This window comes from Lynx rufus, unplaced genomic scaffold (assembly GCF_022079265.1).
Source record: "Lynx rufus isolate CCGP_SWC_20201006 ecotype Redwood Valley unplaced genomic scaffold, mLynRuf1.p SCAF_8, whole genome shotgun sequence".
Taxonomy (NCBI): Eukaryota; Metazoa; Chordata; class Mammalia; order Carnivora; family Felidae; genus Lynx; species Lynx rufus.
The window spans coordinates 76,349,516-76,374,712 of NW_025814896.1; positions in this window are offsets into that span (position 1 = coordinate 76,349,516).

The following is a 25,197-nucleotide window of genomic DNA, read 5'->3' on the forward strand; positions in this document are numbered from 1 at the left end:
GCCTTCTCCACAGAACTGTAGCCACTATGAACACAACACTCACCAGATCATCGCCTTCACCCTCCTGAGACACTAAGCAGCAGGTGATCTGATTTGAATGAGCCAGAGTGGACACCTCCACCTCCCCACACAACTCCTGCTAACGTGTGGTTTTCATTTCATATTTGGCTCATCTTCTGCCCTAAATTCAACAACTACTTCAATTGAAAGAAACAGGGTAGCAAAACTATCTGCAAATCCAACTGTACTCCTTGGTGACTTGTTTTTTTGTTGTTGTTGTTTTGTTTTGTTTTTAATAAACATCTGATCTTACGCAGTGACACAAGTCTGACATTGATGCTGAGAATGGAAGAGTTTGGGGAAACATAATTGTAGATGAGAAGGTAGAGCCAGAGTACTGGGAATAATCATGTTCCGTTTATGACCACATTAGGTGATGACTATCCAAGAAGTCGAAATTTGCAATTATTTTATTTTGCCTTCACTTCATCACAGCTCACAGCAAAAAAAAAAAAAAAATACAAGAGACAAAAATTATCTCTCTAAACTTATGTACAGTAAACAGTATGTATCAGCCTCCATGTAAACAAATCAGTTCTTTAGGTGGAAATGAGGAAACAATTACAGTGCTCCTTGAGTTTAATTGGGGTAGATAAAGTGTGAAGAGTTAAATTCTGTCGAGTAAATATGAGCAAGAAGAGAAGAAAAACTTGAATGTCTGGGAGCTCAAAAAGGTAATGTAAAAGCAAGCCTTGTTCTAGGAAGGAGAGAATTTGGGAGCTGGTTCTTGAAGGGAGCACTGAATGTGGATAAAAGAAGGAATGGTCGAGATGCCACTAAGGCAGGATAACACAAATTGTGGGCAACAGCAACAACCTATTGATCAGCTTGGTTGTAGCAGAGTCAGGGTTAAGAAATGAGGATGACAAACAGAATCAAATAGTTACATGGAACTAGCAAAGTCCTGGATTGATGCAAAACATAACAGCTCCTTGAGTAGGAAATACAGGATACGGGTGGTAGGGTACGCATCCCAGAAAAAAAAATGTTTATTCTTACCTTTTGTAGTTTTAATTTAAATTCTAGCTAGTTAAATACAGTGTAATATTGGTTTCAGGAGTAGAAATTAGTGATTCATCTCTTACATATAACACGCAGTGCTCATCACAAGTGCCCTCCTTAATGCCTATCACCCATTTAGCCCATCCTCTGCCTACCTCCCCTCCAGCAACCCTCAGTTTGTTCTCTATAGTTATGGTTTGCCTCTCTCTCTTTTTTCTCCCTTCCTCATGTTCATCTGTTTTCTTTCTTGAATTCTGCATATGAGTGAAATCATATGGTATTTTTCCTTCTCTGACTTGTTTCGCTTAGCATAATACACTCTAGCTCCATCCACATTGTTGCAAGTGGCAGGATTTCATTCTTTTTGATGGCTGAGTAATATTCCATTATATATGTATACACACATATATATACATATACATATATATACATAGACCACCTCTTGTTTATCCATTCATCAGTCGATGGATGTTTGGGCTCTTTCCACAATTTGGCTATTGTTGCTACTGCTGCTCTAAACATTGGGGTGCATGTGCTCCTTCAAATCAGTATCCTTATGTCCTTTGGGTAAATACCTATTAGTACAATTGCTGGGTCATAGGATAGTTCTATTTTCAACTTTCTGAGGAACCTCCACACTGTTTTCCAGAGTAGCTACACCAGTTTGCATTCCCACCAACAGTATAAGAGGATTCCCCTTTCTCTGCATCCTTGCCAACATCTGTTGTTTCCTGTGTTGTTAATTTTAGCCATTCTGACAGGTGTGAGACAATATCTCAGTGTGGTTTTGATTTGTATTTCCCTGACGATGAGTGATGTTGAGCATTTTTTCAAGTGTCTGTAGGCCATCTGTATGTATTCTTTTGAAAAATGTCTATTCATGTTTTCTGCCCATTTTTAATTGGATTATTTGTGTGTGTGTGTGTGTGTGTGTGTGTGTGTGTGTGTATTTGTGTGGGGTGTGGTGGGTATTTGTTTCTTTGGGTTTTTTGTTTGGTGTTAATTAGTGTAAGTTCTTTATAGATTTTGGATATTAGCCCTTTATCAGATATATCATTTGCAAATATCTTCTCCCATTCTGTTGGTTGCCTTATAATTTTGTTGATTGTTTCCTTCACTGTGTAGAAGATTTTTATCTTCATGAAGTCCCAATAGTTCATTTTTGTTTTTGTTTCCCTTGCCTCTGGAGACGAGTCTAATAAGAAGTTGTCAAGGACGATGTCGAAGAGGTTGCTGCCTGTGTTCTCTAGGATTTTGATGGTTTCCTGTCTCATATTTAGGTCTTCCATCCGTATTGAATTTATTTCTGTGTATGGTGTAAGACAGTAATCCAGTTTCATTCTTCTGCATGTTGCTGTAGAGTCTTCCCAACACCATTTGTTGAAAAGACTGCTTTTTTTTTTCCATTGGATATTCTTTCTTGCTTTGTTGAAAAAAATAGTTTATTCTTGAATAAAGCTTCACCTACAAAAATAGCTATACAGTTGCCTATTTTCCAGGTGGGCTAGCTATTAATTTATAAGTACACTCCAATATTTTTTTTCAAAATTTCCCAATGGTGGATGTGAGGCAAGAGAGGTAAAGATAAAGATACCATAAAATTTTAGAAGTAATCAGAGAGCTGGATTCCTTATAAAAGGAATTTTTATCTCACCCCATATTATCAACTCATTATTTTCTTGAAATAGCCACATTTTGCATAAAAAGGGAGTGCAAGGAACTCATACAACAATTACAAACACAAGTTATTTTACCCCTAGTATCATTTTAGTAATGAACCTAGTTTCTCTTGCCCTTAAACCCACAGTCTAAAATATCACACAGCTTGTGGGTATAGTTCCTCATGTGACAAGTATTCTCACTGTGAAGAAAATCAGAAAATAACCATTGATTTAACTGAACAGTAAAATTATATTAGCATCTACACATTCTTAGCTGAGCTTACAGGTCAGATGTTTTCAGCCAGTTGCTGACTTCTTAGAGGTCAGTACGTATGACTTATTACTGCCATTATAAAACAGAAAAATGCAAACCACAGACAATTAATTTCTATGTACTTGAGCTACATAACACCTTTCCCCCGGTGATGTTTACCATCCTGATCTTTTCCTAAAAGTTAATGATGGATGTCCCATTAGGTTTATTTAATATAACTGCTTTAGCATTATAAAACATACTATTAAAAGAAAAAAATAGTACTAATAAAACAATGGTCAGTCATGAGTAAGCTTATGCTTATGCTATAAGAATAAGAGATATAGGGGCACCTGGGTGGCTTAGTCAATTAAGCATCTGACTTCAGCTCAGGTCATGAACTCATGGTTCATGAGTTCGAGCCCCACATCAGGCTCTGCACTATAGGGAACCTGCTTGGGATTCTCTTTCCCTTTCTCTCTCTCTGCTGCTCCCCCACTCACGCTGTCTCTCAAAATAAATAAACTTAAAAAAAGAGTATAAGATATAAATGAGACAAGATTGAGCTCGGTGGTAAGAAGGGTCCAAGTCGTATATGAAACCCCTTGGTGATAGATGAATTCTTTCAGAATTTCAATATATTATTTAAAAACCCCACTCACTGAATACATATATTTGAATATATCTTGCTATTTTTGTCTCAATATGGAATAAACATGATTTCAAAATAAATTCTAAAGAAAAACTACTTTTCTACAAATGATTTTTTTTCAACAGTTGTAGTATTAAAGAAGTAGACATTCTGACATATAGAACGATCTGGACTAACTAACTTCTCTTTGCATTATGCTGGATAGTCTTTAAAAGAAAAAAAAATTTTTAATGTTTATTCATTCTTGAGAGACAGAGCATGAGTGGGGGAGGGGCAGAGAGAGAGAGAGAGGGAGACACAGACTCTGAAGCAGGCTCCAGGCTCTGAGCTGTCAGCACAGAGTCCGATGCGGGGCTTGAACACACAAACTGTGAGATCATGACCTGAGCCGAAGTCAGATACTTAACCGACTGAGCCACCCAGGCTCATCAGATATTCTTTATTGTTTCTTTTTCTATATGAACTTTCGAATCACCTTGACAAATTTAAAAAATCTGTCCAAATTTTTATTGGGTCAGCAATAAACTGAAAAATTAACTAAAGCTGACACATTAATGGTGTTGAATCTTATCATCCAAAACCATGCCTTTCCACTTGTTCCATCTTCCGTCTTAGGTTTTTGTTTGTTTTTATTTTCCCGGAAGAAGCAGCCCCTGAGATGGAAATAAGAGTATGGAAAGTTTATTATCTCTGGAACATCATCTGTGATGGAAAATGAAGGCAGGATTGTGCTGTCGGAGAAGCTGGACTGAGATGGTGTTGTAACAGATGCTTTAGCCAAACACTCAGGAAGCTTTGGAGTTGGGAAAGCTCTTAGAGCTCTCCCAAATTGAAACAAGGCCTCTGTAGGCCTCCGTGGACCAGTCAGGGCATACAAGCTTCCCCTAAAGAGGGCTATAAGTGGGTGGCTAAAGAAAATGCTAGGAGAGGGACTCAGCTGTGATTGGTCAGTATCCAGCACTCCTGGCAGCTGGAAGAATGAGTGCCTTATTCATGCCAGAGCATCTTGTAGCTGCACCATATCATCCACTACTGATCATGCTCAGGCTACTAAGATCCACTTGCTTCATACAGTAAGCATACCACTGTAGGAGTGCTGACAACACTGACCCCATCTTTGGCCATCCATCTTGTGCTCCCCTCTGACACACAGGTGGCACCACTTTAGATAACTAGTAACAATCCTCTGGCGCACATATGGTGCCACTTTAGATAACTAGCTTGTGAGCTCACCACCATGCCCCTTGATCCGTGAAAGCTGAGAATCAAGGTCCATATAGAGGCAGAGAGTCCAATCGGGGTGCAGGGCAGCAGTGAACTGCCTGGAGCTGTCTATCCAATTCCTCCATCAGTAAGTTACCCTGAATAAACAGAGTCTCTAACACTGTTAACAGAATTGCTTTGTGTTAACAGAGTTTCTTTGTGTTTTGTTATTAAAGTGCCTTCTCAGCCCGGAGGATACATTACTAACCATCCTCCATCTTCTAACACCCATCTAGGGGCATCTCCTCCAGAATTCTGGCTGGGAAAACTTATAAGAGGAAGGTAAGTAGGACCAACTATAGTCCCTGCTGTTACAGTTACTCTAATGGCTACAACTGATACTCATTATCCCCAACCTCTTCTAAGATTCTCCATTTCCCTCAACCTCAGCTAGCGCCTCTCCTGGTCCAAGTGGTTTGTGATGGGATGATCCAGACCATATTGTTCTGAGCCCCTGGTCTTCATGATCTCTTCAGCCTACAGCTGCTTTTCTTTTCATTTAGACTAAATACTGAACAGAAGAATATCAAGAGACATCCAGTGATCACCTAAATGACAAGCATTCTTCCCTGCCCCCATTGTGTAGTAGAAGCCCTACCTCTTCCTAATGATCAGGATACTTTTCTTGCCTGCTGGAAGGAAACATAAGGAATCCTGGCCATCCAAAATCAGAAGTGATCACAGGCAGTCAAAGACTTAGGTTTAAAAGGATTACTGCTATGTTCCCTGATAGAAACCTTTCCCCCTCTTAGAACTAAGACCTCAGACCTGCAAAGCTTAGAGCTGGGGGAACGGGAAGCACAAATTCCTCAAGTAACTTCCCAGGAATAACAGCAATCAGATTCTGTCTCTGGCTCCATGTGTCTCCTACCTGTTGGGGATACAGCACTATATAGAAGTTATTGATTTGTACAGGCATCTTGGAGAATAGCTCTCTATTCTCATGGGGTATTATCTCCGAGCCGGTGACACAGCTGAGTCATTCCATAACTCATCCAGGCTGCTAACTCCTTGGTGGTGTTATTGTATAGCCAGTACCCATTCTTGAACCTCCTCTGCTATTAAGTGCCCTCTGGCCTAGCAATGTTGATCCTGGATGCAACATTTCCAATTTGCAATGGATGGTGACTGAGACCATCTAGCCTTATGAGTTACTAGAACTGAGAGAACGAAGCTCGTGACGAGTAATTCTGGCTGCCTGGCTACCTAATCTCCCAGAAGCAGGCACTCCATCTCTATCAGGGACCAATTAACAAGCCAGGAGCTATGAATGATACATAGGTATCTGTTACAGATGGTATGACTTTTCTCTGGAACCACACGTATCTATGTTGTGATCCTCCTCTTGAGGTTTTTCCAAAAACCCTACAGAACAGTTTTCACCACAGATACTTCTAACACCATAGAGTCTTCTGGGTCATATGGCCCATTAGAGTATGGACATTTTAAAGTCCTTTCCTGCTGAGAGCCACACTCAAAGCTGGCAGTTTCCATGACATTTGGTAGATGGGTATTCTACCAAAGTGTGGCCTAAGCAGCTTCTGTCACCCAAAGAGGTTTACCAGGAGTCACTCCTTGTTCATGATGGGATCTGGAAAATGTAATAATTTGTACTTTACTTTGGAGAGTATGTCCTAGCATGTCTCAGATTGATCAACTGCTATAAACTTCACTAATGTGAGGGGTCCCTGAACCTTAATAGCTCATTTATAGTTAATTCAGCATGGACTACTGCTTTTTCCAGGTTCCCATCTAGTTGCCTGGAAGCACTATCTGACAGGATCTTTGCCAGGATATGAAATCCTTTACCACCGGAAAGAATTCCCAAGTCAATATACTCTCCCTTGTCCAACTTCTGATTCTAGCCTCCTTGATCCAGTGCTGTCAGGTTCCAGTCAAAACCCACCTTCCTGGTTCTTGCTAGTATATCTTGGCTAGGGTTTTTTTGTTTTCTTTTTTTTCTCTTTCAATGTACAATTGCCGTTATCCCTTGGAAAGCCCAAAATCTTCCCAAATTAGTGATGGGTTTTCACCCTAATTAAGACCAGAGAGGCCATAAAGGTAAATGTGGAGAGAGAGAGAGAGAGAGAAAACACATTTTGCCTTGTAAAACAGAGTTCTCTGCATTTTATTTAAGTGTGAAATTCTAACACTTAACAGTAAGGAGTGAAGCACTTCTATAGACCCAGAGGATTCAAGGAGATATGGGGTTTCAATATTGTTGAAGGCATTGACTCAGATATCCCATCCCAGGCTGAAAGTCCCTCTCTTTCCCAACCAGGTTCAGAGCACAGCAAACTTGCTAGACTAAGAACTCTGTCTATACTATCTTTTTAATTAAGTCCTAGGCATTATCTTTGGCTTTTTCTATTCTCTGGCTGTAAGAAATTGGCATCTCTTTGTATCCTATGGAGGATCCATTCTGATTTTTACACTTAACATCAAAGTGGTGACCAATCATTCTTCATATTTCATTATCTTTCTTCAAAACATAGCTTGTACTCATCAAGAGCCACAGGATTCCATATTCCATACAATTACTAATTCCCCTGAACCTCTCAAGCCCCTAAAATATTGTAGCTGTCAGTGAAGTTCTTTTCTGATTTCCTATGCCAGTTCACCATTGGTGAAACTTTTAACAACTGTATCACCAGGGTGTGCCAAAGCCTACCTGTACTCCACCAACCACCAATGATGTTACCCATTACCAACCATTCATCAATGATCCAGTTCCAACAACCCAATTTAAGGTCTGTTTTCTCAGTCCACTCTTTGGACCAACTGTCTTAGATCAGGTGCCCTAAGAAACAGACTCACAGATGCAGATTTGCATGCAGGAAGTTTGCTAGGAGTATTCTCACAAAAACAAACAAACAAACAAACAAACAAACAAAAAAACACCCAAAAAAGAAAAACAAAAACAAACACCTGGGAGAAAAAGGTGCGCCACAGGACTAGGCAGGGAAAAAAAAAAAAGCTGAACTGAGATGAACTTGCAACAGAGGCCTAAGCTGATTCTACCAGCTCAGGAGCTGAAAAGGCTCTTCAGAGCTATCCTAACTAAAGCAAGAGGGTAAGTCAGTGTCCTGCCATACCAACCAGTCATTTCATGTAGTCTTCTTACAATGTAATTGAGCTTTTGAAAAGCAATATTGAATGTTGGATGACAATGAAGTCATAGCTAAAAATTGTCAACTAACTTAAAAACAGAAAATAGGGAACTTTAGAGATATTCTAGGCTGAGAAAGTTAGTCCCATGTGCCCTTTAAAAAATTTTTTTGAGGAAGAGCTCTAATATAGACAGGAGAAGATATGAGATTCCAAACCTAGACATCATCAAAGGAAATTCATAGAGGACAGTTGGGCCACCGTCAGTGGCAACCTGTAGTTCTTATCCATGGTTTCTCCAAGGCCCCAGGTAACAAAGTCCTCTTACTCTTGGCCATCTAAAGAACCAATGCAAAACTTTAATAAAATATTTTCTACCTGTAAATGTTTATTACTCTTAATAAACATTTCGTTTAGAGGTGCCTGGCTGGCACAGTCAGCAGATCATGTGTCTCTTGATCTCAAGGTCATGAGTTTAAGCCCCAGGTTGGGTGTAGAGATTACTTAAAAGAAAAGAAGTAAAGAGACACTTAGATGGTTTAGTCAGTTAAGCATGTGACTCTTGAATTCAGCTCAGGTCATGATCCCAGGGTCCTGGGATTGAGCCCCGCATAGGGCTCCACATGGAGAATGAAACCTGCTTAAGAGTCTCTCTGTCTCTCTCTCTCTCTCTGTGCCCCTCTCCCCTGCTCATGCTTTCTCTCTCTCTCAATACATACATACATACATACATACATACATGCATACATACATAAAAGTAAATAAACTTAAAATATACTTTATTTAAATGTAAAATTTTAAGCAAATAATATACAGAAAATGATTCAAAAACATAAATCAGGTACACAAATGATCATATCCAAATATTTACTAAATATAAAGTGTTAAAACTCAGCAATTATTATATAAATAAATTTAAAAATCAATGAGATGGGTGCCATTTGGTCCATCATTGTTTAAGATTAAAAGGACAGTGTTGTGCAGGTGATAAAATATGGGCCTTTTCAGGCATTGCTGCTAAGTGTGCAAATTGTTTTAATAATCCTAGAAGATGATTATTAATTTTAACAAGGTGCTAAGCCCTTGAGTCAGCAAGCAAGCCCAGGGATATTCATAGTAAATCTGTTGGTAATAGTGAAAAATGAGAAATAGCCTAAAAAACAAAAAAGGGGTTGAATACATAAATTATTTTATGGAATTATAAAGTGAAACACTGTATTGCTGATAACAAAGGTGTTGTAGAAAAATAAGTAATGTCATGGCAATATTTTAGTACTCTATTCTTAAGAGAGAAAAGAGATTATCAGGTAATAAGTAGTTTGTGGGTTGGCAATGTAAAGTTGTATGTTTTATGACGACTCTATTCTAGATGTAAGACTGAGAGGTTTTGATATGCATGTGTGCGTGCAGGAAAAGATGACTGGCAAAAGAAGCTAGGAAGAATGAATGAGTGTATGGGGAAGAAAAGTTGAGGGCACAGGCAAAAACTGATTTAAGTTCTTTCAACAGGGAGTGTGCATACAAGAAAGAAGATGGAATTTTGCTTGTGAATGTTTGCTGTTTTGTGTGTGTGTGTGTGCGTGTGTATACAACACACACACATATATATATCCCATATTACATATAATATGTAACAATATTCTGTATTAGATTATAATACATTAAATAATTACAAACGTTATGAAGAAAAATAAATCAGAAGAAGTGTTATGGTAATTAAGGGACTGATTTCATTGGAGTAGTCTAACTAATACTGAGATATTTCAACCAAGATTTGAATGAAGAGACAGAGTGAGCCCTGCATATATCTGGAGAGCATGCCAGCTTGACAAGAGAATATATGTGAAGGCCATGTAGTTGTAGAAACCTTGACAGTTGGAGGAACTGTAAGGAGCCCCATATAGGAGCACAAGGCACCAGAGGAAACAGATAAAGTCTGGGGCGGGGGGGGGGGCAGTCAGGGTTATGGCTGAGAGACCATCCTATTCCTAGTGAAAACAAGTGATATGATCTTACTTAGGTTTTAAAAAAAATCATTCTTGCTGTTTTGTGGTGAACAGGAAGCAGGGAGATTGGCTACAGTCCAGAGGTGATGCTATATTACATTAAAGTGCTCAGGATTTACTTGCAGGTAGAATTTGTATTATGAAAGAAAGAAAAAAGTCAATTATGGCAACCCAGGATTTGGCCTGGACCACCTGAAGAAAATCAATGGCCTAGTCATAGACATTTTCACGTAGGGCACCATCAACAGTAGTGAATCCAAAATTCCCTAAAATGAACTTCTGAGGCCCAGGTATCAAATCAGAACCTAAGTAAGAAGGAAAAATATGGTAGATGCATCATGGTGATATTTGCTGAAAGACTGGCTTATAAACAATTGCAAGAAACTTCCTTGAAGCTTTAAAAACTGGGTAGTTTTTGGAAGAGGGTGCTAAGTTCCTGTAGTTGGGTACATGGATGGATGGATGGATGGATAGATGAAAGAAAGAAAGACTGCATAGACAGAAGCAGAGAGAAACCACACATGTGTATGTGTGTGTGTGTGTGTGTGTGTGTGTGTGTGTGTGTATAAAAAGCAAAAGAGAGAGAATGGATATGTCCAAAATGTTAATGGTAGATGATTTTTATTTACATTTTCCTCAATGCACTGGTATTAATATCATTAAGTAAGATAAAATGAAAGATTATTTTAAAAAACAGAGGTGGAGAAAAGAGTGGCCCTGCTACATCTCATGTTTCCTAAGAGACTTAAATCAGTATTTTACATTGTCATTTGATGTAATAATCCCTTGATCATTTAAGTGGACACCAAGGCCTAATAGCAAAATGAATGCAACCATCACTCAATGAAGCCATGATATTAGAAAAGCATCCCTGCATTATTTTATCTAGAACATAAAATCCTCTCTCAGTATTTTATCAGTTGCAAAACATTGTGTCCACTGCTTCTTGGACCAACAGTTATCTTTCCCCAAGTGCATAGCTTCTCTGGCCTATATGGGAGAATAGCCAGCACCCCAAGGAAAGCAGGGCCAATACTCATATTCTTATGGCACCTGTGAGTGGGCATGAGAGGCTCTGGCTATGGAATGTCTTAGCAATCATCCAAAGTCTAGGTGAGCAAAAACAAAAATAAAACCTAACCCAAGAAGATATTTCCTGCTGAGTCTAGTTCCTCCTACTATGTTATGGAATAGATGGGTAAGGTACTCTGAGAGTGAAGGAAGATAAACCTGCTTTTAATAAATCCAGCTCTCAAAAACAGAAATCCATGAGTGGAATCTGTGCTCCATGCCTCCTTTCTCCCACAGAATCATTAGGCTGTCTGTATGGGGCAATGTATGGGAGCCAAGGATCCTTGTGAGTTCTACAGCTGGAGTATGGAAGCATTGCTTCCTGTCTGCTGTAGAATATTACATCATGCCCAGAAGCATGAGGATGTCTTTGTTGCTGTCTTCCCTACAGTACTTCTTGATCCTACTAGAAGAGCTGGAAAATGTTATTCCTATTCATATAAATTTATACTCCTGAAGCCCTACAATGTTATTTGTTTCAGTGATTTTCTTTCACCAGCAATGAAATCCATGGGTTGATTAAAGGCTATGTCTGTGAAAAATTGAAAGGATTTCTTTTTATCCATTTTGCATTTGTATGCCTTTTCAGTCCCATAGGGAGTCCCCCTGGGTTCTATTCTGGGAGCAGGGTGAGTAACAGTTTTAGCTTTTCATTTGTAAGAAGAAAATCTCCACAGGTTGGAGGGCTCATTGGATACTTAAATTGATATCCTCATCGTGGTTATATTAAGCTATGCAAATCTTTCCATAATGCAACATGAAATGCATTTTAAAAGCACATGCCAATATATGTAGAGTCTTAGACTTTACTCATCTTAAGAAGCACATAATATTCTTAACATTTAGTCACATTTAGATGAAATTTGAACATTTTTGCATTGAGTATATAGTTGATAATGTGTTATACTGTTACATGGTCTTTTTTTCGTTTACCTGCCTTATCTTTCTCTACCAACACAATGATCTGCAAAGCCAAAGATAATATAGATTTACTTAAATCACTATGGAAACTCAATAGTTGATGAGAAAGATAACCTTGCTAACAGGTTGGGTGTTTTATGAGTGAAATAAAGGTATTATACTTACAGAGAAAGTTGGTAAAATAATTAAAAGACTCAATATTTCAAGCAAATGGAACGACTCCCATCTTTGCTCCCCAAGGGAGAAGACTATGTCTTAGTCTATTTTAGTGTCCTCAACACTTAGCATAATGTCTAGTTGCTTAAGAAACAATCATATAGATCGGCTGGCTGGATAGATAATGAAATAATGAGTCATTTAGGGATTGGCTGATGAATGAGTAATGACAAGCACTTGTGAATCTAGCATAGAGTCATTTTCAGAGTAGCATATCAGTCTTGTCTTTCTTCTTTATCTAGGGAAGAGGGTAAAAAGCACATAAAAATATCTCAGTCCTGATTGGGAAACTCCTTCATCTTGTCAAGCCCCCAGGGATCGCAAGAGAATACTAAAATAAATATCTAATGTGAGTTCCAAATTAATAAATGAGACCTAGCCAGAAAAGTGATAGAGTCTGGCTTAAAAAAAAAAAAGATAATAATTAGCTGGAGAATCCAAATAAAAGGCAACTCTTAACTATCAGTCAAAAGATGGGGAGGAAGAAAGGGATGTTCTCTGAAGAAACTTAAAAATAGGCCTACATATGAGTAAAAGCTTTATGGTTGTAAGAAACTATATTTCTTCACTACTTGTAAGTTAGGGTTTTAAATAGCTGAATGCTGTTTAAGACCATGTGTGTTTACTTTTCCTTTCCTTGTAGGCAAACACAATAAAACAAAATGTTCCTTCTTTGTAAAATAAATTCTAACCTTGAGATTTTGTGATGTTTTGCAGACAGCAGAGAGAGTTGATGGAGTTAAAATATACTATTCAGAGATTTTAGAGTCTCAGAATGATTGTTCCTTTGGGAATGGTACCTCCTAAATGAACCAGAATTTAATTGGAAACAGAAAATGCCATTGTTAAAATTACAACAGACTCCCTCCTCCAGGCACGTGTGCTCAAGTGTTATTCGCACGTACTTAGCAGGCTCTCTGGTGAGCTATGTGTGGCCATGTACCTGCCTTCTTTCCTCCCTTGGCATGTACTTGAGCTATAAATTTGTCACTGAAAATTTAGAAACCTGGGTATGATGCTCATAATAATAGCTTCTTTGTTTCCAGGCTTATTGAGTGAGTGAAAGTAGGTCTTCAAATAGTGAAACTACAGCAATATTAATTACTTCATTTGCAAACTTTATTTTTTTCATTTCAAGCAAAATCTACATGTATTGCAAGGGAAAATCCTACAGACTTTGGTGATGAATGTGCAGATCAATCAGAGACAAGAATATTTAAATGGCAGCAAACCAATAGCCTTTGAGATTTTTGTCCATTGTTTCTTTTTTTTTTTTTTTTTTAGGAAGCAGTTAATAGAGAAAGGAGCTGAGAAAATATGAAGTCTAAATGTTAAACTTTGGGCTGAGACCATGAATCTCAGTTATTTAACACTGTTTCTCCTTGTTCCAGATATCTATCGCTGTGTAAAAAACCACCCCAAAAAGTTGTGGGGTAAAACTATAAGCATTTTATTATACTCACAATTTTGTGGGTTAGGAATTTGAGAAAGGCACAGTAGAATGGCTAATCTTTGCTGTACAATGTCTGGGACCTTAGCTAAAGCGATTTGAATGGGTGAAGATGACTGGAAAAGCTCAATAGGTCATATTTTTAGGGTCTTGGTTCCACCTGTTGGTTGGGTTCATTGATACTTTTTCACTTTGTGTCTATTGGCTTCTTTACTCACCTGTCTGACACCTAGGCTGTGCTACTGGAACAACTGGGATTACCCGTGTATCTTTCTGCATGTAGCCTGTCCATATGGCTAGCTTGATTTTCCCTACCATGTGGCAGTCTCAAGAAATGGGAGTTCTTACATAGAGTTTGGCCGCTCCAAGAACAAACATTCTACAAGTGGGTTGCCATAGCCTTAGAAATTCTAGAAAACCACTCCAACCAGAATACTGGTCAAACCAATTCATTAAGAAAAGGCCAGATTCAACAAGATCCACATCTCAAAAGAAAACTAAGATATGCACCCACATTTAATCTGCCATACCCCTTCTCATAGTATAATCCCATATATTTTTGAAAATTTTACAAAAAGAATTAAAGATAGGGAAAAAAGGGCATGGTATCAACAAGCCTAAAGATATATTATATTGTAACCTAAAAATATATCCAGTTTAAGGATATTTTTTACCCTAGTGATCCCTATGTTTTTTTAACATTTATTTATTTTTTTGAGAGACAGAGACAGACAGAGGGTGAGTGGGAGGGGAAGAGAGAGAGGGAGACACAGAATCTGCAGCAGGCTCCAGGCTCTGAGTCGTCACCACAGAGCCCAACATGGGGCTCAAACTCACAAACTGTGAGATCACGACCTGAGTCTAAGTCAGACGTTCAACGACTGAGCCACCCAGGCGCCCCTCTAGTGATCTCTATTAAAAGGAGAAAAAGATAATTACTGGTAAGTTTGGTTGTCGGTCAACATGTATACTTTATGTGCCAGAAAAGTAAATACCATGAAATGCAAAACCAAAGTGTACAAATCTGGCATATTTAATCCACATTAAAATGTAAAGATTTTTCCTAAAGTAATTGTGACCTCCTAACTTTGTTTTCCCTCATTCAAAACACTTTGGCTTATCTAGTAAAAGGGTCTGTAATTTCTTCTATTAGGATGTATCTAAATGTGCTGTGATTAAAGGGGTTGTATCTCAAATGTGTCCTAATTCAACTGTATCTGTGAATTTTGCAATTTGGCTCTTATGAACTCTGACAATATGTAAAATTACATTTATGGAATTATACATGTTGCATGGAAATTACACTTATTGAGCTTTTAGTCTGTGCCAGGAAATATTTTAAGCACTTAATACCTATTAACTTATTTAAATTTCAAAATGGCCACAGGAAGCGAATAGTAGTATTATCTCCACTTAACAAATAAGGTATTTAAAGCCCTGCAAAGACCTTGCCCAAGATCACAAGGCCAGTAAGAAGTAGGACTGGCATTCAAATTCAGATAGCTAGCTTTACCCAAAGTTCTAAGAACTATAGTATCCAGTACTATGTAAGTTGTTTGGGTATTTCCAAAAGTAACAGAGCCAAAATTACTTTATGTAATTTTTCTGTTTGTGATGTGTTCTTCTGTATTTAAAATCTTTTTTTTGGGGCGCCTGGGTGGCGCAGTCGGTTAAGCGTCCGACTTCAGCCAGGTCACGATCTCGCGGTCCGTGAGTTCGAGCCCCGCGCCGGGCTCTGGGCTGATGGCTCAGAGCCTGGAGCCTGTTTCCGATTCTGTGTCTCCCTCTCTCTCTGCCCCTCCCCCGTTCATGCTCTGTCTCTCTCTGTCCCAAAAATAAATAAAAACGTTGAAAAAAAATTTAAAAAAAATAAAATCTTGTTTTTAAGGAACAAATCCTTTACATTGTCTCTGTAACCTAAAATCCTACCAATCACAGACAGAAAATATAAACTGGAAAAATAATATCATATAGGGTATATTTTGTACTGTTTTTAAGTAAGGGAGTATTAAACATGTATTGGGAGATATTTTGGTCCTCTGTAACTGGAGCCAATTTACTTGGATCTAATATTAAACTCCTGTTGAGTGCCAGTGACCCACTAGGGCTCTATATAGTTAGTTAGACTCAATTTCTCCAAGATGTGAAGAATAATGCTCATAATCAAGTATAGGATATAAATAGGCCACACTTCCTGTTGACATATGCACACAACAGAATGTGTGGGTCACTGTACAGGGCTAAAAGTGAAAGTAGATTTTTATGATTTCCAGGACATCCCTGTACTCATACCAGTTACCATTAGTAGATCAAACATATAGAAGGGCAGCTATCAAATGGGTGGTTTTTGTAGAAAATTAAATAAAATTCAATTAGATAACAGAGGATGGGCCAGACTGGACAACTGTCAGTATCAGCTTGGGCTGTTGAGTAGGTACTAAAGTATATGTTATTTCTCCTTCTGAGAAGATACGAGAAAAGTAACAACAAAGAGTGAAAATCAGGAAAACTGCATCAGGATAGACATCCTACCAAAGACTGAATGAGAAACTAGAGATGGATAAGCACAGAGCACAGAAAGCAGTGAAAGTTAACAAGTCATTCTCAACTTGGGAGTTTTGAGAACAGCAGGAAGGTTTTCTACCATCATATATTGCCTATTGTCATTTGCCATATTGTAAAGTGAGCACGAAGTTTTCCTGAAGTCCAAAGGCTCTTGTAACTGATTGTGTTAGAGCTCCATCCTTCAGGGGGTCACACGGGGCAACTGAGGGATGCCAGCGGTGGTGACATCAAATTTCGGGAAACCTCAGATCAAGGTCATACTAATTTAGAAGAAACCTAATCTTAATTATCTTTAAATTAGAAATTTTGACTTCTGGGGAGTTATTTTGCTTGTACAGAAAACCAGATTCAAACCTCTACGACCTTTTCCTCCTGGGTCAAAGAACCTCCAGATGAAATAACTATCATCCCTTTTTGAGGTGGGCATTCTGTTTCTCCTAATTGTTTCTTGGTGCTTGAGTCTTCTGACTGTATGCCTTTTCTGGGAGCTTCAGAACTCTCTCCCTCAAGTTTTATCCTACTCATAGTTGAAGAGTATACAGGGGCTTACACTTGCCTATTACAAATTCAGTTTATACTGGTATCTTAGAAGCTAGAGCCTCTTTGGGGAGCATAACTGGGTAGAATGCATATATTTCACTTTGTGCCTTTTATTTTCTGAGTTTAAAAAAAATCCCTTACTTTTAATACTGCCTCATATTAGCCTCTCTAAGATAACTTGAACCATTTTATTTGCCCTTTTATTGAAGCCAATGGGGCATTGCAAATTATCATTGTACTACTGAGTCAGTAATAGCCAGAGAGTTTTAAAAAGCATTATTAAAGGAACTAATCTGAATGCACATCAACTACTTTTCTCATTTGAATAATACAGCCATGTAATTTTTTAAACTGTATTAAAAATTCTCAGTTTAAATTACAGAATACAATTCCACTTGTGAGGCTGTAATGTGGGTTTTTGCAGCAAGGATTTGTTTGTTTTTTTGTTTATACAATACTTCCAAAATAAATTACAAAAGAAAACAATTAATAAACAAAGCCTGAACCAGACTTTAATTCTCTATGCCAATGGAATTGTCTTAAAAATTACTATATGTCAAAGACAATCATAATTTTCTATGTAGTCTAGCCAGAGAAGAGAAGGAAACCTACGGTTTCCTCCATTACTCCAACAACCCCCAAAGAGAGTAAGACAATAATAACTAACATTTATTTGCTCAATCTAGATGAGTGGCACTATGCCCTATGCTATAAATTATTTATTTAATCTTCCAAATAATCCTGCAATGAAGGTACTCCTATTTGCACTTTCCTCTGCTTTGTCTCACCAACTTGTCACCACTACATGTATCCCAGACTCTTGAGTACAACCTTATTGGCTAAGGTCAAGTTTGAACTCTACAGTGGTGACACCCGAGACTCAGGTTGACAATGAATGTTTTGGGGCTTTGTAGGGATCTGGCCAGAGCTGTGTTTCAAGAATATAAACCTGGAAGTCCATAGTCGGATGCAATTTAAAGAAGAACTTTTTGGATAGAAAACTCACCACAAGACAATTGGCAATAAATAGTTCAGTATTGACATAAAGAGGCTGCATCTCTGAGAGAAAGAAGAAAGGAACAAGTACCAACAAATCGCTGTGCGTTGGCACCCAGAGGGGAACAGGTTTGAAAGGCAGGTTAGATGAACCGACCTGGTAATGGAAGGTGATGGTGCTACTGAAATAGTTTAAATGGACTACAGCAGAGATGATGGTGATGTTTCTTTTAGATATGTTGGCTCAAAGGGGCGCATGGGTGGCTCAGTCAGTTAAGCGTCTGACTTTGGCTCAGGTCATGATCTCCTGGTTTGTGAGTTTGAGCTCCACACCAGGCTCCGTGCTAACACCTGGGATTCTCTCTTTCTCCCTCTCACTCTGTCTCTCCCCCACTCTCTTTCTCTCTCAAAATAAAAGTAAATAAATGAATAAACTTTAAAATGGATAAATGAATAGATAGATTGATATATTGGCTCAACGTTCTGGTAAAACGTACAGGTGGAAATGCCTGATTCTCCTTTTTGACTAGAGGAGTTAAACAAAAGCACAGTATGACTCTAAAGGAAAATCAGGGAAGACAAAAAAGAAGAGGCAGGCGGGGAAGGGTCTCCTACTTTACTATGTACAAGGGAAGGTTCTCTACTTTTTCTGGCCACCATAGAACCTGCTGTTCAAAAAGGAAAAAAAGTGATGTGACTTTACCAACTCACCAAACAGGATGGCCCTTTTGAGAAATCACACAAATAATTAAAACTCTCTGGCAACCACAAAGGGGCACCCATAAACCTACTTTATTACTTCCAAGACCCTCAAAACAAGAAAGAAAAAATAAAGGGCAAGAGGATGGAGGGAAGGAAAGAAGAAAAGAAGAAAGTAAATAATAGGAAAAAAATACAGACCTGTTTTGCTTTGGCTTTGCTGCTAAATAGGTGGTAAGATAGATTCATTACCTCTTTTAGAGATGACAGGGCTGATATGAAAGCACATAAATTGCATACATTTTTTTTTTCTGAAATATGTAGAACTCTAATTTTTCAATATGCTGAAACTCGTTTTTTTAATGTCTTCCACTAGTTGACATCGAGTACTATCTCGAAATGGGAAAGGCTCCTTGATGACAATTCAAAATCTATTTTTAACCCTTCACTTTATAAGACACCTGGAAGGTGAAGTTCCTTGATTGTGGCCTCTGTTTGTGAGTCTCCCAAATAAGGTGTAAACATGTACCTCTACTCAAAAGAGCACACCTCCACCTCCAGCTTCCTTCCTCCCAGGATCCTCTTTTACTATTAGGAATGTTCTTGGTATCAGCTTTCTTAACACAGCAATACTGCTCTTTCCCATCTGAAATAACGATCTCCAATGCTTGTTTGCTTTGGTAGTACTTTTGTCTTAGAGTGAGATCATCAGCTTCTGGAACTGTTTTGAAACTCTCTCAAATATTACAAATTTGAGACTGGTGAACAGTCACAAATATTTATCAAGCATGTGTTGACCCCTTCACACACCCCTAAGCACAAGGTGATAAAGAAAGATCATTTAATCCAATTCCGCAATTCTTTGCTTGGTTTCCTAATGTAAATCAAAATGAATTATATGGCCACTGGAATGAGATCAAAGGAAGCAAAGGCCAGAGTAATTAGGCAGAAAACTTAGACCTCAAATGCAGGTGTTTCAGGCAAAACTGAGAGACATCTTTTATTCCAAGAAGGCTGGATACGTTTTTTGTTTTCTAGTTTTATGGAAGTAATTTAAGAATACTCTTGACTTTCCTGTATACCACCTGAATGACTATCTCATTGGTGGGCTCATTCAGGTACCTAGTTGTTTTCTTAACCAATGAAAATACAAGGGAAATACAGACTGGCAGGATGGAATTCAATTCTTTGTTTCTTTCTTTGGGCAAGTTCTTTCCCTGCTAAGCAGCATGGAATGATTGAAGGAGCATGAGTATTGCAACTGAACAAACAAACAAGCTGAGTAACAATCCCAGCTCTGCCCCACCAGCAGTTTGTCACAATTCATTTGTTCAGCAAACGCATTTAGTGCATGCTACTTTGAAGGTGTTGTGCTAAGTACTGGATGTGGGAAGATGGAAACGCATCGCCTACCTTTAGGAAAGGCAGACATGTGCTTGGGTGCTATTGACTGTGTGGAGTGCTGTGGTTAAAAACATAGGAATTCAATAAAGCCCCAAACGACACTCCCTGAACAGGAAACATTTGGGCTGAGATTTGAAAAGTGAGTAGAGACCTTAAAGTCTTCACTTGTATCATCTGTAAAATAATAGGCATGGGTTTCTCCCACAACTGCTTCACTGGTGTAACACACAAGTAAAGAGTCCTGGCCCAAGGTCTGGCATCAGGTTAGTTCTTCACTAACTCTCCTTTTTGCTAACCTGGCTGAGAAGCCTATGCTTGTTTACTTGTTACTCATTTCCTTCAGCTTTGTTCCCATCTGAAATACACTTGAATAAATCCAACAGAAGAAACGAAGTTTCCCCAGTTTTTTGTTTTTTTTGTTTTTCGGGTTTTTTTGCTTTGGGTTTTTCTAATTGATGTGTCTACCTCTTTTTTTTCCCAGTCAGGCTGTAAGTTGCTACAGGACGACCCCCATGCCATATGCTTCCTTTGCATCCCCCTTACTGCTTAGCAAAATGTCTGCACACTGTAGGAGCCTAATTAGTGCTCGTGAAAGAAAGAGCAGGGCAGGCATGTAGTTTGTTCTCAACAAATTATATTAAATTGGATCAACAAGTAGACTAGAAGTAAATACCAAACAGCTACAACATACATTTCAGAGCTAAAAACATTTTATGACTAGCAAATAGTAACAGTCAGCCTGAAAATTAATTCTCTGTTTATTGCCATTTTTGCTATGATTGGTATCTTTAAAAGTCAGGCTTATTAGCATGCAGGTTTACAATTATGCTGTGAGCTCTGAGCCTTGTAATGTCCTGTCATTTTACCTCTAGGGATTTATGTCTGATTCCAGCTCTGTTTGTGAGTGCCCGTAGGAAAGAATGACAGAGCCACTCATGTTTCACCAGCAGATGATGGTGATGATATTATCATTCCCACAATCGGTTTGGTGATGGTAGTCTGAGCCTCATCATGTCTAACAGAGACAAAAATAAAGAAATTAATATTTGAAAACTCAGTGTATTGTGTTTAGCATCATTATTGCCGCTTTTATGGCAAGTGCTTTGACATTTAAGTGAGTTCCCATTTACAATATTGCCACCATAATCTCCTCATTTTGTAATTGCCTTTGGATACTTATAAGGTTTAATTTCTGATATTACTTCTCAATAAAAAAGGAACTCGTGTATTCGATTTATGGGAAATTATCCTAGGGATTTTAGGTTGTTATTTTAATGTTGGAAGAACTCAGTGCAGCAATAGGTCCTATTGTCAGCTGCCGTAGCCTGCAGGAGTTACATGAATTTCTTGGGCTATACGGCCATGGGGATAATTGCGTTCTGGGGGTAGCAACTCCTGTCTTCAGTTGTGGAATAGATGCATAATAAAGTATTCTGAAATGAGCAGGTTATCTGGCTATTCCTAAGAGACCCTTTGACTCTGGGATGGATACAGGACATCTGCCCCAGCACGCTTTTCTCTTCCGAAGGCCTGACAGAGAATGCCACTGAAGTGTGGGATTTTCACTAGCCAGCGTGATGTCAGTCAACTAAGGGATACATTTGGGAGGGCAGCAAACCAAGGCACTGCCATCTGACGGCTTTGATTCCACGTGATTGATTGGCCAGAGGATCAACAAGGCAGATATCAGACATGGTCTAAGCATTGAGCTGTAGGACTGGTGTTTAGGAGGGGAGAAAATTTCTTCGGTTTGGCCCATGGATTGGAACCCAGCACAGAGATAGGGGTCCACCCCCACCCCTCTTTTCAAGAACATTCTTAAATTAACTTTATAATTCACATTATAATGTTTCTGAGTAGCCTTGCCAAGCCTAGATCTTTCTTCCACCCAAAACCATTCTGCTTCTTCTATACCAAATGCAAAACAGTATTTCCAAAGCTCTGTAATTCTATAGGGTTATCCTGAGGATAGCTTATTCATCTTTTGGATGTAACAATCAACACTTAGCTATTTCCCAGGCCTAACAGGAGTATTACCTTAACTTCCAAAAAGCCGAGTTAGTGGGTACTTATTTTTTTAGAGCACAAAATATGAAACTGAGGACACCAAAAGATAAGGGTTTGAAGGCAGAAATGCTTCTGCAGTAAGTCCTACAGAAATATTTTTTTTCCTTGTAGCCTGGCTTCTCTCTATACAATAATCTGTCTACTAAACCCTGGAAATAGGACTATTGTGGATCAAACAAGTTATGTAAATACATTTTTGCTCTAACTGTTGAGAAACTAAATTTAACAAACATTGGGAAGAGAAAGAGAGGAGGTGTGTGATATGATTAAGCAAAAGGATGTTCCTAAATAAATAAAAACCAGGCAATTATTTGCTTAAAACAGGATAATCGAAGCAGATTGGGAGTCGGCACCATGATTTTCAATAAATCGAACTTCACATTTGTTTACATCACTTGAGCGTTTTATCCATGTTGGACACTAGAAGAAATCTAGCAAGACAATGGGAGAAGTAACCTAACGTTGCCAGTTAGCAGTTAGCTGACAACCTCGGGTTTTAAAAAATTCTTCCTGCTTCTCAGTTAATATTTAAGGATTATAACTATAATCTCTGGGTAATCTATTCAATAGTTTACATGTAGATAATAGTAATAATGTTCTGCAACTACCCATTGAGATAAGGAATCTTCACATTTCAGTGAATAACCAAGGAAAAACCCTGCAGCTTTTAGCTGGCAGTTCAGAGGAAGTTTCTGTTGAGTTTCTGAGGCTGTCAGACTACTATCTCCTCTGCCTGGCCATTTCTATAGCAGCTTTGTTGTGTTTTATGATGATAGTCTCACCCCCTTGAGATCAGCCATAGGAAAGGTACAATAGAAGCATTATTTGTATTGTTTGGTTTTGTATGAGACACACATTGGGAAGCCACTACTTCATGGAATAGCATTTGCAGGAGGTCTCCAGGGGGCACCTCTTACCAATCTTGCTGGCTCAACCCAAGGCTGAATGACAATAAAGAATGGGAAAAATTAAAAGGAAAGGTGCTTTAATTGAACCTGTATTTGTGGAAATGTGATCTAGACCTAGAAAACACCTTTTTTAGTTCCTGGAATGAGAAAGAGGGCTTCTCCAGGGGCCCTCTGCAATGACAGCCAAATCATTACAAACTAAAACAAATGCCCCCCATTAGCTGGAGATGTACTTCAAAAATTCTTCTTTAAGAAAAATGATTATTCTTCCATTGACAAATAAAATAAGGTAATGGAAAATATAATAAAAAATAAAATAGGGAAGATCTAAAACAGGAGTCAACAAACTTTCTCAGTAAAAGGCTTTAACGTGGCCCATGGTCTCTGTTACAACTACAAACTACCATTATAGCATGAAAGGAGCCATAGAAAATATCATGAACAAATGGACACAGCTTTGTTCCAATAAAATTTTATTTATAAAAATAGGCTGGATTTGACCCAGAAAGCTATCATTTACTGGCCACTGAACTGAAATATTTTCCAATCCAGCTACTCTAAAGTTGAAGAAAGGTCTAAAGTAATGAAGTGAGCTAGGAAACAGGTCTAAAATCCGGATATTTTGAGGTTGAGTCTCTTGCCCCACAGTAACATTGTTGCAATGCGCTCACGCCAGACGTTGCTTGCAAAACTTGGACGTTAACATGGGACACCTGAGAGGGCTGGCACCTCAGAGTCTTTATTCCTCCAGAACCACACAAGGCAAGTCATCTTCTCCTCAGCTTCTAACAAAACACCTTCCAGCTGAGGTATGGTGGAAAAAATACTGGATTTGGAATGCAAAGGTTTGAATCTGCACCATCACGGTCTCATTTACCAGGTATGTGTACTCAGGCAAGTCAGGATGTTCATGGTTTTCATTTTCCTTATCTCTAGGAGTCAATATTTAACTCAGTAGGAATTTTGTCAGGATCAAATGAGAAAATTTGCCTAAAAATCCATTATTAATTACAAGGGACTAAACAAATATGAGCTATGTCAATATATAAATAAAATATATAAACAAATGGCTGTCTTCAGGTAAGACAATAGATTATGTGATGGGTTGTGATAAAGAAGCATACAAGTCCTATGTGTGCATAGTCCAGCTGATTTTATGGTATTTCAGGGCCTCAGATTATATCCTACTCTTGACAAGCACATTTGTAAATATATTATTAAAAATGTAATAAATTTTGTATATATCCAATCATGGGAGTTTCAAGACAAAATCCTATTAAGAAAAATTTAATGATATACTCTATAAGGTTAAAGAATAAACAGCCTTTTTTACATTTGAAAGAATGCCTATCACTGTGCCTCTCAATTTGGAACACAATACAAACGAGTCCTGAATTCACAAATGACTCATTGAACCAGAGAATGTTGGAAATTTCCCAGGATTGGGTTGATAAAAATTCCCTCACGCTTCTGACCCCTCATAGGTTCACAACCATTTGCTTCTCTAAAGTCATGTTCAAACCAGTGCAAGGCTCTCTTCCTTGAGGGGTTTCTAGGACATTTTGAAATAATAAAAGAAAAAAACAGCATTGCTATATAATCTGGTTTGGGTGTCTATTTGTGCTGATCACAGTAACTTGCTTTAGGAAGCATTCTAGAGTCTATTGATTTGTTTGTTTGAATCCAACCATCTTTTTTAGAGTTACTCCACTTCTATCACTCATTTTAGTTCTATAACTCCAAAAAAGGCATAGAATTAATTATAATTAAAAGGAAAAATTTATTTTTTTATTTGAAGACATAGTTTTGGTGCCCATGGCTTCCAATAGTGTCTGTGAGCTCCAAAGAAATCTTTTGGACTAAACCTTAGGGATCATTGTGATCCTGAAAGCCAATCAACTACCAGTCTAACACAGTTGAGATCAGTCTAGAAGTACCCTCTACATATGAATGTCTGTTAGGAAAAGGAGAGTGCTGATAGGGAAAAAGGAAGACGTGGAAGATACAAGCAGACAACATTCTACACTCACTCAAGCATAGCACGTTTGGTAAGAACACAAATTCATGAAACACGTATAACAAACTGGGAGTCAAGAGCCCTGGTCTAAAGCCAAACATAGGGCTAATGTTCTAGGTACATTTGTGCAAGTCCCTTCACTCTCTGAAGCGACTTCCATTACCTAACCTTTTTGGAGGGTTTGGACTGCATACCCAATCTGCTATCTTTAGTGTTTCATGGATTCATGATTCCAGGGATTTTAATAGGAACTTAATAGAATGAATTACGGAAGATTAACTGGGGAGATTATCCTCTGCATATCATAGTGTGATAAAAACTAATGCGTAGACTTCCTG